The sequence below is a fragment of the Lacerta agilis genome, chromosome 12, assembly GCF_009819535.1.
Source record: "Lacerta agilis isolate rLacAgi1 chromosome 12, rLacAgi1.pri, whole genome shotgun sequence".
Classification (NCBI taxonomy): domain Eukaryota; kingdom Metazoa; phylum Chordata; class Lepidosauria; order Squamata; family Lacertidae; genus Lacerta; species Lacerta agilis.
Genome location: NC_046323.1, coordinates 491,071 through 497,070, shown reverse-complemented (window position 1 = coordinate 497,070; position 6,000 = coordinate 491,071).

Below are 6,000 nucleotides of genomic sequence, written 5' to 3'. Positions count from 1 at the left end.
GTGAATGTGCAGGTCCAGTGCAGACCACCAAGGCATTCAGGGCCAGCCCAAGACATTTTGGCACTCGAGGCAGTGGGGGGAGACCAGCAGTGCATCACTTTGGCCAAGAGGTCTCTGTAGAGGCAGCATGATTCCTCCTCCCAGGAGTATGCCACAGATGCCTTGCTACCATGGTGGTGGCAGCAGCAGCAGCAGCAGCAGCAGCAGCAAATCATGTGTTCCTTGGATCTGCTGCCCCTGTGGATCCTGCAGCCCAAGGTAGCCATCTCACCTTGCCTCATGGGTGGGCCAGCGCTGAACGCACTGCAGCCTCCCGAGTGCTTGCCCTGCCCCCTTGGCAGTTCCCCACAAGCAGCCAAAGAACTTTCTTGAGGCCTGCTGGATTGCTCTACATATTTGGGTCAGTATGTTAAGGAGAGTAATAAATAGCTGAATAAATCCCCACATAAGTGACAGAAAATGAAATTAGCATCGCCTGTAAGCAGATCTATTATCTCTCAAGCTCCCTCAGAAAATGCCCCCCCCCCCTGCATACAGTGCAATAGTCTTTGGAGCTTGGAATATCACATTCCACCTCCCTGGCAAGCACAGCCCAGAGGGCACAATGTTTGCTATTTGTGCATGAGGAGAAGGAAGTTTCAATGCATACCAAAACCTCAGAATTAATTAGTTTTTAGTACAGGCTGAACTTTTTATGACTAAATTCCATAGAAACATTAGCATAATCCCTTATTGACCCCAGCCCTAAAATTAAGCAATGGTTTTTATAAACCTTTTGGGAAATCATTTTTGGTATCTCTGCTCACACTTTCCCTTTTTCTTTTTTAAACTGAGTAACCATGGATGGCTCCACAGAGATTTCCTGTATTAGCCGTTCAAATTATATTTAAAGTATGAAAAGTGCTGAGCAATTTTGCTAGATGGCAAGAGCTCAATACTTAAAGGACATGTTTATGGAGAGCTATTTGGAACAGGCTGTCTGTGCACTGGGAAGAGATCCATGGCTGTCAGTGGAAATGCATTGTTTGCCCACTGGCCTGCTCCTGTCCCACCCACTTCAGCAAATCATTAGCTTTTGTTTCACCCAAATCACTTTCCCCCCAGCAAGTCTTCAAACACACTGCTGCCTACAAAAAATCCTTGCAGGGACATGCTGTGTAGTTTTTCTGTAGGGGAACAGTTAAAGGGGACTTTGCTCAGCACAGGCAAAACACTAGAGCAGTGGTTCTTTTTTTTTACTTTTTTGGAGTCCAAGGCTCCCTTGACCAGCCACCTTGTTTCTGTAGCTACCCCTTTCACTGGGGTCCCCTTACCCTAAGTGGGATCTTCCCCATTCTGCTTCCACCCCACCCATTTTCTGTGCTATTTTCCGCGTGTATGTAAGTGGGAGCACATTTGTCAATGGGAGCCTAAGCAATACCACTGCTGGGCTGATGCTCTCCACATGGCAGCCCCAGCCTGCCTTTCCCGAAATTAGTGTGCACATGGGTGGGAGTGTGGAGAGGGCAAAACAAGATTAAGATCAGAAGCAGAAATATTTTGTTATTACAGGGAAGGAAAGTGAGAAACAGGGCACACATGCAGACCTGGTCCTTTCCTGCAACATTCTCCCTGTCCCCATAAAGCTGGGTGACTGTTAAGGAGGAGGGGGTTGCCTGGAGGGAGAGGGAGAGAAGAAGAGTGGGGAGGGGTAGAGGGAGAAAGAAACACAAAAGATACTCCTCACTTTCAAGGTTATTTTTAAATCCCTCCTTATAGAGAACACACACACCCTCAAGCTACTTTGCTGTTCCTTTGTTCATTCCTGTTATGTATTGAAGTTCTCACCCTAGGCCACTAGGGGTGTTGTGTATATAGTTTCACTCTGCCCACTGTGGCTGCAGTTCTCACTCAGGTCCACAACATGCAAATGAAGGATTGAGAGTGCCATTCACGGATTGGGTAGCTAGAGAGAGTTGTTACTGTTGCATGTTACTGAGTACTATATAAGCAGCCTGGCTGAGCCTTCAGTCCAGTTCTGTTCCAGCCTGAGAATAAAGAGAGCTGCTTGGAGAATCACTGTGTCGTCTGCTATGTCCACCCATTACTTAATACTGGCGACGAAGGTGGGATTTGATGGACATCAGAGCACAGCCAGACTCGGGCACTCACTGAGCAGAATCACTGAGCTGAAACACTGAGTGAAATCACCGAACAGAACCAATTCAGAGCTGACCGTTCTGCAATGGCGTCTCCTTGTCAAATCAGACCTCACGCTGCAGAAGGCCATTGAGGAGGCTGCTGAACTCTCCGCCCAGGAGATCCACAAGGCCAGCAGCCCGCATCCTGCTAAGAAGCCAATTACAGTACACCACGAAGAGGCTAGCAGTTACGAGGCATCCTCCAGCGAAGACAACGGCATGCACCAGATGAAGCAGGAGCGCGGGAAGTTCAAACAGAGGTCCAAGGACCAATCAGAATGTGCTGGCTGTGGAGGCAACCACCCCCGCGTCAAGTGTCAATTCAGAGATGTCATCTGCCGGCGATGCTCCAGAAAGGCCCACATCGCTAAGGTCTGCCGATCAGCTCTGTCAGACACGGCCTCTTCACCATCTCGCAGGTCCAAGTCATCGCCCCGGTCCGCAAACAGTAGCTGTTTCACTCTCACCAACTGCTGCTGCTCATCCGGAACCATGATTGGACAAACTGACAGACCTATGCGACGCAAGCTACATGTCACAGTACTCATTGAAGGAGCTCCGTGTGACATGGAGATTGACACCGGGTCTGCCCTGTCTGTTGTATCCTGGAGCACCATCAAAAGATTTGTGCCCAAGCTATCTAAGAGGCAACTCGACCCACACCGCATACACCTGAGAGACTACCAGGGAAACAACATTCCTGTGGTAGGTGTCGGCCAGTTCCGGGTCACGTTCAATAATTTTTCAGGCCTGCTCCGACTTGACTAACTAATCGCGCAAGGTGTTTTGGAGACAGTTGACCATGCCAAGTGGGACAAACCTATAGTCATGCCTGTCAAGCCAGATGGGTCGGTGAAAATATGCACAGGCTACAAGTGCACGATCAACAAGGCACTTCAGCAGCACGCTTATCCAGTTCCCATCATCTAACACCTGCTGCATTCCCTGGGCGAAGGTAAGGTCTTCGCTAAACTGGACCTTGCCAAAGCCTATCAACTGCCTCTCAATGACATCACCGCTGTAGCTCAGACGATTGTCATCCACCAAGGAGTGTTCCAGTGCCGCCGGCTACAATTTGGGGTGAGCGTGGCTCCTGGCATCTTCCAAAGCCTCATGGAGCATTTCCTGTAGGGGCTCCTGGGCATGGTGCCGTATTTCGTTGATATGTTGGTGTCCGCAGACTCCAATCAACAGCTATTTGAGCGCCTCCATGCCATGCTGACCAGGTTCCAGGAGGCCGGGCTCAAGGTGAAGAAGGAAAAGTGCCAGATTGCCGTTCCGCAGGTGGAGTTCCTGGGCTATCTTATCAACACCTCCGGTCTTCACCCAACTACTTCCAAGATCCGGCCATCCAGCAGGCCCTGATCCCAAGGAGCAAGACTGAGTTGCAGGTGTTTCTGGGGCTGCTGAACTTCTACAACATGTTCCTGTCTCACAAAGCAACATTAGCCGAGCCTCTCCACTGCCTCCTTAGCACAAAGTCACTGTGGTCATGTGGTCATCAGGAAACGGCGGCTTTCAACACAGTCAAAACCCTCCTCTCATTGGACAGTGTGCTGGTACAGTACAGTGAAGCCAGGCCACTGGTCCTCGCCTGCGACGCCTCGCCCTTTGGCATTGGCGCCGTCCTCAGTAACCATTTTCCAGATGGAAGGGAAGCACCGCTCGCCTACTTCTCCCAGACGCTGTCTCCGGCCGAGCAGAATTACAGCCAGCTTGACAAGGAGGCACTAGCACTTGTGGCTGCAGTGAAAAGGTTCCACGAATACCTCTACGGGAGAACCTTCAACCTCATCACTGACCACAAGCCGCTTCTGGGACTCCTCGCTGGTGAGAGACCAACCCCACCGGTCCTCTTGCCACGCATGCTGCGATGGACTGTTTTTCTGGCAGCCTACAGCTACCGGCTCATCCATTGCCCTGGAAAATTGCTGGGCCACGCCAACACCCTCAGTCGTTGCCCTCTTCCAGCACTTGTGGAAGACCATCGCTCCTCCTGACTGAAGACCTCCCAGCAGCACCAGTGGCCGATGTGGCCTCTGCAGCGGCCCAGGACCACACCATCAGACATGTGCTCAACTGGGTGTGGAGGGGGTGGCCAGAAGGGCCTTTCACATTAGAGTTCCAACCATTTGCAGATGAACTTTCTGGACTGTCTTCAGAAGCCCCCCCCCTATTGCCCCCCCCAGAGTTGTTGACCTTAAGGGGGAGGAACCCCAACGTTGTTGACCTTTTTAAAGGAAAGGTTCCCCAGAGTTGTCAACCTTTTTTTAGGGAGCTGAAGCCACGCTTACTGCTCAGGAAACATAAAGAGCCCAGCGCAACAAACCAGCCCAAGGCATTGGCATCGGTGACTGAGTGAATCCAGGTGCGCTGGGTGGGGCCTCTCCATGGTCCCACGCCAATCCCAGGCACGCAGGAGGGCAGAGCCGGCCAGCCGCCTCAGCACCTTGTTGGCTCGTTCGCCCCCTGAACATAGAGCCCACCACAGCAGAAGACCCCACCACAGCACTCCAACTGGTGGGCAGGCTCTTCCCCGGACTCCAGCTCTCAGGCCCCGGACTCTTGGATGGCGCCCCTGAGAGCCCAACGCCCTGGTGCCCAGCACCCCTGGCGCCTATGGTTAAGACGGCCCTGGCTGATTATTTGTTTAGAGTACTACACACATGGCTTTTTCGATGTGTATAGTGAGTGAATTTTTCATATAATAAGCTTGGACAGGAGTACCTGTGTGTGTACCCAGTGGGCTTCACGACTGATCTGACAAAATGAGCCTATAGGACAGAGAAGCTGCAAACTTTGGGCTAAAAGAGTGCTGGTTGTTTCAGTCTAGCAAGGGAGATGTCCTGTTCAGCTGGGAGATGCACATGAAGACAGGAGGCGGATATATATCTTAATATGCATCTGCATTGTGATGCACAGCCAAGTGGAAACCCTCCAATACTGCAAACCCAGCCACATGCGATGGGGTGGCTGGCAATGCACGATGAACTCCCATCCATCTTGAAATACAGGCACAAAAGTACCTCCCCACATGCTATATCTGGCCATTAGTGGCTCATAACAACATTCATGCTTGTTGCAGCTCAGTGTTCAAGCCAGCACACTTTGATGAAAGCAAAAGAGAGAGTGTCAAAAGAAAATAGTTTATTTCATAATTCATCTTAAATAACACAAGGTCAGCTTGTGAGGTTTTACATCTGCTAAATGTTATACATTGTAGTCTTATTCATTTATGATACTATAACAGGAGGACGTTCTTTCTTGCATAGCGACCTTCACACTGATGTCTTTGTCGAGCTGTGCTTCCACCCTGCCAGGCCACATGGGTGGGAGGCTTTTCCTGTGGCAGCAGCAACTACAGGGTCTAGGTGTGAAAGCTACTGCTTTCCCTGGGGAAACCTGCTGTATACAGCTGAATCAGAACCATCTGCAGAAAGCCCAATGGATGGTTGTTCCAGTTCAGTGGTAATCAGTGGGTTTTCCTGGGGAAAGCAGTGGGACAAAAGACAGACCTCTTGGCCCCATGCCTAAGAGTCACAGGACAAGTGCCTGGGGAACTGTTGGAATGCCTTTCCATGGAATTGAATATGGAAATAGAGGAGTGATGTCAGCATGCTATGAAAATGGAATAGGCTTTTAAATAAATACTAGAACTGTGCTTGGTGATGACATATCATGGAAATTTATGAAAAAGCTGGTGCAGAAAATAGGGCTTGGTGAACAATTTTACAAAGGGATTAATGCCATCTATTCCGAACAAAGAGCCAAAATAATTATCAATGGAAACATCACAGAAGAATGTTTAATAAGTAAAGGT